At 44.0% G+C, this 12,513-nt stretch overlaps 1 protein-coding gene across 2 annotated transcripts in view; it reads left to right on the top strand.

Moving 5' to 3' along the window:
* The window catches only part of LOC121578082 (voltage-dependent calcium channel subunit alpha-2/delta-3-like), a 96,501-nt gene that overhangs the window by 39,447 nt on the left and 44,541 nt on the right, over positions 1–12,513 (top strand). The window lies entirely within an intron of this gene.

The following is a 12,513-nucleotide window of genomic DNA, read 5'->3' on the forward strand; positions in this document are numbered from 1 at the left end:
AATCTCTCCTCGATAGGCTAGTAGTAGTAAATAAAATGCTTGAATTAAGTGTACAACAAGCTATTGTAGTCTAGTTTTTCCTGGGAGTCCAAGAGGAATAGCTGAGAGGCAGCAGAGAGGCCAGGTGCATAATTGCGCAAAGAGATGTGTAGCCTAAGTTAGAAGCGTATGCAACCCATCATTCATTAGCTAAATATTAGGCCTAATACTTCTCATTCTTTTTAGGGACAAGAAATGATCATACCTGGCTTTAACAACACAATGCAATAATACATTTTTTATTTATTCTAGTTAGTAAAGAATTCTAGTCTAGGCTGTAAACTGCAGTGAATATGCCATTTCAATATCTGCTAAAAAGCCCTGCGTTTTGAATGCATGTTTCAAGCCGAAATAATAATCTTGCCTAGGCCTGATTAGGCAACCATTTGGATCAGTAATGGGTCTTTTCTCAACAGTTTACAAGGTCCAGAAAGGCATATTAGCAGGCCAATCATAGTGTGTATTTTGTCAGTATGTATTTGCGTTAACAAATAGGAAAATATGGCCTTCTCATGCGCTGTTTGTCATGGATCATCATTCTCCCAAGTCGTCCTATAATTAATGTGGCCACCAATATGCTCACACAAGGCCAGTTAATCAGGCAAGTTTACCATGCGTTCTGCCTTCTCTCCTCTCCGAGCAGCCTCGCGCACCTACAACCAAGAACGCTTCAATAAAACGCGTTTTTGATTGGTTGTCAATGTTTTATCATCAGAGGGACAGGGAAAAAATGGCTCTAAAAGTGATCCAAACGATAGCTCTCGTTATTGTTCTCCACTCATTTTGTAGTTATCGTTGTAGTGTGAAAGTTCCTGTTCACTTGAGTATAAAGATTATTTTTTATCGTTATTGTTATTGTCCTTGGTATGGATGGCCCTTTAGGGTTAGCTAAAATGCTCTCCTAACCTGCCACGAAAAGTCACTTCCGGTCGTAGCTGTACTCCCTCTAGTCACAACCATGCTGTGATTTGTTGAGCCAACTCAACTGACATTACAAAAAATACATTCCATTGTATGAGCCACATCAGTTAGCATCATTTTAATGAATATTCTACATTACCATGGCAGTCCAGCATCAGTTGATAGAACTTTTCAAAATAACATGAAAATTATTGCATCACAATACCAGGCAGCCATTGCGAGCGTACCCATGAGTTCACCAGTCAAATTGACAGGGTTAGAGCTTCCAAGCCCATTCTATTCATTGTATTTCTATGGACACACACACACTACGTCTCTCTCCTTCTCATTCTCCTACTGCCTCTCTTTTTCTTTTAAACTCTCATTGTGATTCCTTTTCATTTGACATTGTTTCTGCTTGTGCCGTGGTTTCCTTCCTTTGAGACTTGACCGTTTTCATCATTTTAAAATCATGATATTATATGGCAGTTTGATTTTCCTTCTTGATGTTTGGAGAAAAATGTAGTTCTTATTATCCAATTACAGCTTTTAGCACAGTAAATCTACAATTAACTGCAATATACATCTATTTTAAAGTGCTGACCCACCACAGCGTGACATTTGTCCTGACCAGAGAAAGATGTGGGATAAACAATGTATCTTTTTGCATTGTTTCATCCTCCTCCAAACCCTGTTCAATAAGCAGAAAATACAGTAACATTTTACTTATGGTGGTGACTACGTATCTAGTATTCATAAAGCTTTCGTAAAGCCTACAGTACATGCATAAATCAGGTTAGGAACATAAATAGTCATAATGGAGGGACTGTGGATGAACTTTTCATCCATCCTTTAGAGGAATGTGAGGAGAGGAATCTCATCAGGTGTTCAGTGGCATCTGTCTGTTTGACCTCCATCCACCTCAACAACAGATCAAATTAAATCAAATCAAATTGTATTTGTCACATACACGTGTTTAGCAGATGTTATAGCGGGTGTAGCAAAAATGCTTATGCTTCTAGCTCCGATAGTGCAGTAATATCTAACAATTACACAACATATATCCAATACACACAAAAAAGTAAGGAATGGGATTTAAGAATATATACATATATGGACAAGCAATGACAGAGCGGCATGGACTAAGATACAGAATAATATTATAGGATAGAATGCAGTATATACATATGAGATGAGTAGTGCAAGATATGTAAACATTATTAAAGTGACTAGTGTTCCATTTCTTAAAGTGGCCAGTGATTTCAATAGGCAGCAGCAGCCTCTAATGTGCTAGTGATGGCTATTTAACAGTCTGATGGCCTTGAGATAGAAGCTGTTTGTCATTCTCTCGGTCCCAGCTTTGATGCACCTGTACTGACCTCGCCTTCTGGATGATAGCGGGGTGAACAGGCAGTGGCTCGGATGGTTGATGTCCTTGATGATCTTTTTGGCCTTCCTGTGACATCGGGTGCTGTATGTGTCTTGGAGGGCGGGTAGTTTGCCCCCGGTAATGCGTTCGGCAGACCGCACCACCCTCTGGAGAGCCCTGCGGTTGTGGGCGGTGCAGTTGCCGTACCAGGTGGTGATACAGCCCGACAGGATGCTCTCAATTGTGCATCTGTAAAAGTTTGTGAGGGTTTTAGGTGATAAGCCAAATTTCTTCAGCCTCCTGAGGTTGAAGAGGCTCTGTTGCACCTTCTTCACCACACTGTCTGCGTGGGTGGACCATTTCAGTTTGTCAGTGATGTGTACGCCAAGGAACTTGAAGCTTTCCACCTTCTCCACTGCGGTCCCGTAGATGTGGATAGGGGGGTGCACCCTCTGCTGTTTCCTGAAGTCCATGGTCATCTCTTTTGTTTTGTTGATGTTGAGTGAGAGGTTATTTTCCAGGCACCACACTCCCAGAGCCCTCACCTCCTCTCTGTAGGCGGTCTCGTCATTGTTGGTAATCAAGCCTACTACTGCTGTGTCATCTGCAAACTTGATGATTGAGTTGGAGGCGTGCTTGGCCACGCAGTCATGGGTGAACAGGGAGTACAGGAGGGGGCTGAGCACGCACCCAGTGTTGAGGATCAGCGAAGTGGAGATGTTGTTTCCTACCTTCACCACCTGGGGGCGGCCCGTCAGGAAGTCCAGAACCCAGTTGCACAGGGCGGGGTTCAGACCCAGGGCCTCGAGCTTAATGATGAGCTTGGAGGGTACTATGGTGTTGAATGCTGAGCTATAGTCAATGAACAGCATTCTTACATAGGTATTCCTCTTGTCCAGATGGGATAGGGCAGTGTGCAGTGTGATGGCAATTGCATTGTCTGTGGATCTATTGGGGCGGTAAGCAAATTGAAGTGGGTCTAGGGTGACAGGTAAGGTAGAGGTGATATGATCCTTGACTAGTCTCTCAAAGCACTTCATGATGACAGAGGTGAGTGCTACAGGGCGATAGTCATTTAGTTCAGTTACCTTTGCTGTCCTGGGTACAGGAACAATGGTGGCCATCTTGAAGCATGTGGGAACAGCAGACTGGGAAAGGGAGAGATTGAATATGTCCATGAACACACCAGCCAGCTGGTCTGCGCATGCTCTGAGGACGCGGCTAGGGATGCCGTCTGGGCCGGCAGCCTTGCGGGGGTTAACATGCTTAAATGTCTTAATCACATCGGCCATGGAGAAGGAGAGGCCACACTCCTTGGTAGTGGGCCTCGTCAGTGGCACTCTGTTATCCTCAAAGCGGGCGAAGAAGGTGTTTAGCTTGTCTGTAAGCGAGACGTCGGTGTCGGCGACGTGGCTGTTTTTCTTTTTGAAGTCCGTGATTGTCTGTAGACCCTGCCACATACGTCTCGTGTCTGAGCCTTGAATTGCGACTCCACTTTGTCTCTATACTGATGTTTTGCCAGTTTAATTGCCTTGCGGAGTGAGTAGCTACGCTGTTTGTATTCTGCCATATTCCCAGTCACCTTGCCATGGTTGAATGCGGTGGTTCGCGCTTTCAGATTTGCGCGAATGCTGCCGTCTATCCACGGTTTCTGGTTAGGGTAGGTTTTAATAGTCACAGTGGGCACAACATCACCTATACACTTCCTGATAAACTCCGTCACCGTTTCAGTGTATATGTCAAAATTATTTTCGGAAGCTACCCGGAACATATCCCAGTCCGCGTGATCAAAACAATCTTGAAGCGTGGATTCTGATTGGTCAGACCAGCGTTGAATAGTCCTTAGCACAGGTACTTCCTGTTTGAGTTTCTGCCTATAGGAAGGGAGAAGCAAAATGGAGTCGTGGTCAGATTTTCCGAAAGGAGGGCCTTATAACCATCTCGGAAGTTTGAATAGCAATGGTTGAGGATTTTAGCAGCGCGAGTACAACAGTCGATATGTTGATAGAACTTCGGCAGCCTAGTCCTCATATTTGCTTGTTAAAATCCCTGGCTACAATAAATGCAGCCTCAGGATATGTGGTTTCCAGTTTGCTTAAGGTCCAGTGAAGTTCTTTGAGGGCCGTTGTGGTATCGGCTTGAGGGGGGATATACACGGCCGTGACTATAACCCAAGAGAATTCTCTTGGGAGATAATACGGTCTGCAATTGATTGTGAGAAATTCTAGGTCGGGTGAACAGAAGGACTTGAGTTCCTCTATGTTACTACAATTACACCATGAGTCGTTAATCATGAAACACACACCTCCGCCCTTCTGCTTCCCGGAGAGATATTTATTCCTGTCTGCGCGATGAACTGAGAACCCATCTGGCTGGACCGATTTCAACAGAATATCCCAAGAGAGCCATGTTTCCGTGAAACAGAGTATGTTACAGGCCTTGATGTCTCTCTGGAAAGAAATCCTTGCCCGTAGTTCGTCGACTTTGTTAATCAAAGATTGAAGATTATTGAGTAGAATACTTGGAAGCAGTGGGTGGTGTGCGCGCCTCCTAAGTCGGACCAGCAGGCCGCTCCGAGTGCCTCTCCTCCGCCGGCGATGTTTTGGGTCAGCCGCTGGAATCAGTTCAGTTGTCCTGGGGAAAGCAAACAAAGGATCTGCTTCGGGAAAGTCTTATTCCTGGTCGTAATGCTGGTGAGTTACCGCCGCTCTGATATCCAATAGTTGTTCCTGGCTGTATGTAATGATGCAAAGCACTTTCTGAGCTAATAATGTAAAAAATAATACATAAAAAAAACAAAATACTGCAAAGTTTCCTAAGAGCTAGTCGCGAGGCCGCCATCTTCGTCGGCGCCAGAACATTGGCCTGGTTCAATCAGCCACTCATGCAGACAGTGAACTCTGCTCCTGCATGTGCTTTGCTAGAGGAAGAGGACTGTAGCCTCTCTCCTCCTGCCTTATCTCTGCTTCTACTGCCCCAGGCTGGTTCTCTGTGCTCTAGAGCCCCTCCCTCCTCCTGTATCTACTAGCAACGGTCATGAAAATTGTTAACCTCTACGGGATCGGTGTCCCTTATACGGGACGGTTGCTGCTCAATATGCGATATGTGACTAGAGTGGTGTTGTAAACAACAGACAACATTCCAGGACATAGACATGCCTTATATGGGCAGAAAGCTTAAATTATTGTTAATCTAACTGCAGTGTCCAATTTGCAGTAGCTATTACAGCTAAAAATACCATACTATTGTTTGAGGATAGTGCACAACAACAAAACATAATATATGCACTTATATTCAGTAATCTTGCTCTGATTTGTCATCCTGAGGGTCCCAGAGATAAAATGTAGTGTAGTTTTGTTTGAAAAATCTATTTTTATATTCAAATGTAGGAGCTGGGTTCTACAGTTTGACCTCTGGCTCCACACCTACCCCGCCCGGCCTCTAGATGTGTGACGGTTAGTGTCTTTTCTGTAGGGAAGCTAATGATCCATCATGTATGACATTCCTGGGAGTGTGCAAACTTAAATGTTGTATTACCATAGCATTTTTGTATGTTCTCTACAGTTAAGTACTTGAAAACCAATTTGGCACATTTGAGAAAACTCCTGGCAGACTTGATACAAAATATTGTGTAGTGATGAGTGGCGCAGTGGTCTAAGGCACTGCATCGCAGTGCTAACTGTGCCACTAGAGATCCTGGTTCGAATCCAGGCTCTGTCGCAGCCGGCCGCGACCGGGAGACTCATGGGCGGCGCACAATTGGTCCAGGGTAGGGGATGGAATGGCCGGCAGGGATGTAGCTCAGTTGATAGAGCATGGCGTTTGCAACGCCAGGGTTGTGGGTTCAATTCCCACGGGGGGCCAGTATAAAAAAAATATGTATTCACTAACTGTAAGTCGCTCTGGATAAGAACGTCTGCTAAATGACTAAAATGTAAATGTAAAATGATGTAATCCTTCACTGGATCAGTTTGAAACTTTGCACACACACTGCTGCCATCTAGTGGACAACATCTAAATTACATCTAGAATCCTACATCACTGTCTGGCCTTTCTCTTGCATTTCAAAGATGATGCAAAAATAAATAAATAGAAAACGCATGTTTTTTTGTTTGTATTATCTTTTACAAGATCTAATGTGTTATATTCTCCTACATTAATTTGAAATTTCCACAAACTTCAAAGTTTCCTTTCAAATTATATCAAGAATATGCATATCCTTGCTTCAGGTCCTGAGCTACAGGCAGTTAGATTTGGGTATGTTATTTTAGGTGAAAATTGAAAAAAAGGGTCCAATCCTTATTAAAAGGTTTTTAAAAACAATTCTATAAATGCAACAGTTGGACAATGGATGAAGATACTCCAAACTTTATAATCCATCAGATATTGACTGAATTATAGCACATACCAGTTAGGGGAAGTGACGAGCTCTACAGCAGAGTCTCAGCACTCAATCGCTGGTTGAAAACTGTTTTCTGCCCCTCCCAAAAGATAACATTTGTGGATAATTGGCCCTCTTTCTGGGACTCACCCACAAACAGGATCAAGCCTGACCTGCTGAGGAGTGACGGACTCCATCCTAACTGGAGGGGTGCTCTCCTCTTATCTACCAACATAGATAGGGCTCTAACTCCTCTAGCCCCACAGTGAAATAGGGTGCAGGCCAGGCAGCAGGCTGTTAGCCAACCTGCCAGCTTAGTGGAGTCTGCCAATAGCATAGTCAGTGTAGTCAGCTCAGCCATACCCATTGAGACTGTGTCTGTGCCTCGACCTAGGTTGGGCAAAACTAAACATGGTGGTGTTCACCCTAGCAATCTTATTAGGATAAAGACCTCCTCCATTCCTGCCATTATTGAAAGAGATCGTGATACCTCACATCTCAAAATAGGGTTACTTAATGTTAGATCCCTCACTTCAAAGGCAGTCATAGTCAATGAACTAATCACTGATCATAATCTTGATGTGATTGGCCTGACTGAAACATGGCTTAAGCCTGATGAATTTGCTGTGTTAAATGAGGCCTCACCTCCTGGTTACACTAGTGACCATATTCCCCGTGCATCCCGCAAAGGCGGAGGTGTTGCTAACATTTACGATAGCAAATTTCAATTTACAAAAAAAAAATGACGTTTTCATCTTTCGAGCTTCTAGTCATGAAATCTATGCAGCCTACTCAATCACTTTTTATAGCTACTGTTTACAGGCCTCCTGGGCCATATACAGCGTTCCTCTCTGAGTTTCCTGAATTCCTATCAGACCTTGTAGTCATAGCAGATCATATTCTAATTTTTGGTGATTTTAATATTCACATGGAGAAGTCCACAGACCCACTCCAAAAGTCTTTCGGAGCCATTATCGACTCAGTGGGTTTTGTCCAACATGTCTCTGGACCTACTCACTGCCACAGTCATACTCTGGACCTAGTTTTGTCCCATGGAATAAATGTTGTAGATCTTAATGTTTTTCCACAAAATCCTGGACTATCGGACCACCATTTTATTACGTTTGCAATCGCAACAAATAATCTGCTCAGACCCCAACCAAGGAGCATCAAAAGTCGTGCTATAAATTCTCAGACAACACAAAAATTCATTGATGCCCTTCCAGACTCCTTCTGCCTACCCAAGGACGTCAGAGGACAAAAATCAGTTAACCACTTAACTGAGGAACTCAATTTAACCTTGCGCAATACCCTAGATGCAGTTGCACCCCTAAAAACGAAAAACATTTGTCATAAGAAACTAGCTCCCTGGTATACAGAAAATACCCGAGCTTTGAAGCAAGCTTCCAGGAAATTGGAACGGAAATGGCGCCACACCAAACTGGAAGTCTTCCGACTAGCTTGGAAAGACAGTACCGTGCAGTACCGAAGAGCCCTCACTGCTGCTCGATCATCCTACTTTTCCAAATTAATCGAGGAAAATAAGAACAATCCAAAATTTCTTTTTGATACTGTTGCAAAGCTAACTAAAAAGCAGCATTCCCCAAGAGAGGATGGTTTTCACTTCAGCAGTGATAAATTCATGAACTTCTTTGAGGAAAAGATCATGACCATTAGAAAGCAAATTACGGACTCCTCTTTGAATCTGCGTATTCCTCCAGGGCTTAGCTGTCCTGGATCTGCACAGACTCTGCGAGGGCCTGGGATCGGGAGAGACACTTAAGTGTTTTAGTACTATATCTCTTGACACAATGATGAAAATAATCATGGCCTCTAAACCTTCAAGCTGCATACTGGATCCTATTCCTACTAAACTGCTGAAGGAGCTGCTTCCTGTGCTTGGCCCTCCTATGTTGAACATAATAAACAGCTCTCTATCCACCGGATGTGTACCAAACTCACTAAAAGTGGCAGTGATAAAGCCTCTCTTGAAAAAGCCAAACCTTGACCCGGAAAATATAAAAAACTATCGGCCTATATCGAATCTTCCATTCCTCTCAAAAATTTTAGAAAAAGCTGTTGCGCAGCAACCTCACTGCCTTTCTGAAGACAAACAATGTATACGAAATGCTTCAGTCTGGTTTTAGACCCCATCATAGCACTGAGACTGCACTTGTGAAGGTGGTAAATGACCTTTTAATGGCGTCAGACCGAGGCTCTGCATCTGTCCTCGTGCTACTAGACCTTAGTGCTGCCTTTGACACCATCGATCACCACATTCTTTTGGAGAGACTGGAAACCCAAATTGGTCTACACGGACAAGTTCTGGCCTGGTTTAGATCCTACCTGTCGGAAAGATATCAGTTTGTCTCTGTGAATGGTCTGTCCTCCGACAAATCAACTGTACATTTCGGTGTTCCTCAAGGTTCCGTTTTAGGACCACTATTGTTTTCACTATATATTTTACCTCTTGGGGATGTTATTCGAAAACATAATGTTAACTTTCACTGCTATGCGGATGACACACAGCTGTACATTTCAATGAAGCATGGTGAAGCCCCAAAATTGCCCTCGCTAGAAGCCTGTGTTTCAGACATAAGGAAGTGGATGGCTGAAAACTTTTTACTTTTAAACTCGGACAAAACAGAGATGCTTGTACTAGGTCCCAAGAAACAAAGAGATCTTCTGTTAAATCTGACAATTCATCTTGATGGTTGTAAAGTCGTCTCAAATAAAACTGTGAAGGACCTAGGCGTTACTCTTGACCCTGATCTCTCTTTTGACGAACATATCAAGACTGTTTCAAGGACAGCTTTTTTCCATCTACGTAACATTGCAAAAATCAGAAATTTTCTGTCCAAAAATGATGCAGAAAAATTAATCCATGCATTTGTTACTTCTAGATTAGACTACTGCAATGCTCTATTTTCCGGCTACCGGATAAAGCACTAAATAAACTTCAGTTAGTGCTAAATACGGCTGCTAGAATCCTGACTAGAACCAAGAAATTTGATCATATTACTCCAGTGCTAGCTTCCCTACACTGGCTTCCTGTTAAGGCAAGGGCTGATTTCAAGGTTTTACTGTTAACCTATAAAGCGTTACATGGGCTTGCTCCTACCTATCTTTCCGAGTTGGTCCTGCCGTACATACCAATACGTACGCTACGGTCACAAGACGCAGGCCTCCTAATTGTCCCTAGAATTTCTAAGCAAACAGCGGGAGGCAGGGCTTTCTCCTATAGATCTCCATTTTTATGGAACAGTCTGCCTACCCATGTGAGAGACGCAGACTCGGTCTCAACCTTTAAGTCTTTACTGAAGACTTATCTCTTCAGTAGGTCATATGATTGAGTGTAGTCTGGCCCAGGAGTGTGAAGGTGAACGGAAAGGCTGGAGCAACGAACAGCCCTTGCTGTCTCTGCCGGGCCGGTTCCCCTCTCCACTGGGGTTCTCTGCCTCTAACCCTGTTGCAGGGGCTGAGTCACTGGCTTGCTGGTGCTCTTTCATGCCGTCCCTGGGAGGGGTGCGTCACTTGAGTGGGTTGAGTTACTGACGTGATCTTCCTGTCTGGGTTGGCGCCCCCCTTGGTTTGTGCTGTGGTGGAGACCTCTGTGGGCTATACTCGGCCTTGTCTCAGGATTGTAAGTTGGTGGTTGGGGATATCCCTCTAGTGGTGCGGGGGCTGTGCTTTGGCGGAGTGGGTGGGGTTATATCCTTCCTGTTTGGCCCTGTCCGGGGTTTCTTCGGATGGGGCCACAGTGTCTCCGGACCGCTCCTGTCTCAGCCTCCAGTATTTATGCTGCAGTAGTTTATGTGTCGGGGGCTGGGGTTAGTTGGTTATACCTGGAGTACTTCTCCTGTCTTATCCAGTGTCCTGTGTGAATTTAAGTATGCTCTCTCTAATTCTCTCGTTCTCTCTTTCTCTCTGAGAACCTGAGCCCTAGGACCATACGTCAGGACTACCGGGCATGATGACACCTTGCTGTCCCCAGTCCGCCTGGCCTTGCTGCTATTCCAGTTTCAACTGTTCTGCCTGCGGCTACGAAACCCCTACCTGTCCCAGACCTGCTGTTTTCAACTCTAAATGATCGGCTATGAAAAGCCAACTGAGAGACCTGAGCCCTAGGACCATACGTCGGGACTACCGGCCGTGGTGACTCCTTGCTGTCCCCAGTCCGCCTGGCCTTGCTGCTATTCCAGTTTAAACTGTTCTGCCTGCGGTTATGGAACCCCTACCTGTCCCAGACCTGCTGTTTTAAACTCTAATGATCGGCTATGAAAAGCCAACTGAGATTTATTCCTGATTATTATTTGACCATGCTTGTCACTTATGAACATTTTTGAACATCTTGGCATGGTTCTGTTATAATCTCCACCCGGCACAGCCAGAAGAGGACTGGCCACCCCTCATAGCCTGGTTCCTCTCTAGGTTTCTTCCTAGGTTTTGCCTTTCTAGGGAGTTTTTCCTAGCCACCGTGCTTCTACACCTGCATTACTAGCTGTTTGGGGTTTTAGGCTGGGTTTCTGTACAGCACTTCGAGATATTAGCTGATGTAAGAAGGGCTATATAAAATAAAATTGATTGATTGATTGATTGACATACAAACGTTTTACTGTCACGGACAAATAATGAATTTATTGTATTATTTATTTATTTTCTTCTTAAAATGCATTCATATACATGTTCTTATTGTATTAGGTATTTTTTTTAAATATTTTGTGAAAATGAAGAAAATTATATGTGCCTAATTTGCATAAATACACCAGGTGTATTTACATATATGAAAACATTTACATAAAGGGGTGGAATAGGGCTGCAACCACCAAACACTTGCTCTGTCTACCCTACCTGCACTACCTAGACTGCCTCATTAATTACTGTTGTTGTCACGTTCTCTTGCAGAATTCAACAAGTGTGTCAATGGCAGAATACCCTCCGATTAAAAATCAACACCTTTGATTCTAGATTACACCTATCTAAACATAAAAAGTTCAAAAGTTTGGACACACATACTCATTCAAGGGTTTTTCTTTATTTATACTATTTTCTACATTGTAGAATAATAGTGAAGACATCAAAACTATGAAATAACACATATGGAATCATGTAGTAACCAAAAAAGTGTTAAACAAATCAAAATGTATTTTATATTTTATATTCTTCAAAGTAGCCACCCTTTGCCTTGATGACAGCTTTGCACACTTTTTGCATTCCTCTGCCGGTTTCCTCTGCCGGTGCCTCTGCCCCTGACTGGCTACTCTCCTCCTCATACCAACATAGTCTTCTCCCTGCTTCTGCCTCTCAGCCTCTGCCTCTATCGCCCCAGGCTGGCTCTCTATTGGAGGGTCATTCTGGCAGGGGGCCACACTGTGACAAATGACTTGGTGAAAACGTTAAACAAATAACATTGAAATTAAATGGGCTGCTGTGCTATTCACAGTGTAATAAAAACAACACCTTGGGGCCCTTTTGTCCCGTCCTATCAAGCACATGCGTGTCGGCAGACTCTGCACAAAGGGGCAGTATCTGGCAGTGTAACCCCCATCCCCCCACATACCCGGAGGGGCAGTGTTTGGCAGCCGTTCACTCTGAGCCGTGGCTGGCGGATGCCACAGAGAAAATTCAACCTGTCTCTTGTTTCTCTGTGCTGTCAACCTTGGTTTATACATACAGATCTAATGCAGCACAGATATGCAGATAATATGGATGAGTGGATGAGCAAGAAAGAGAGCAAGAGGAAGGAAGCAGAATGAAAATGAGAAGGGGATGCAGGAGAGGAGAGGAGAGGAGAGGAGAGGAGAGGAGAGGAGAGGAGAGGAGA

The sequence above is a fragment of the Coregonus clupeaformis genome, chromosome 12, assembly GCF_020615455.1.
Source record: "Coregonus clupeaformis isolate EN_2021a chromosome 12, ASM2061545v1, whole genome shotgun sequence".
NCBI classification, from domain to species: domain Eukaryota; kingdom Metazoa; phylum Chordata; class Actinopteri; order Salmoniformes; family Salmonidae; genus Coregonus; species Coregonus clupeaformis.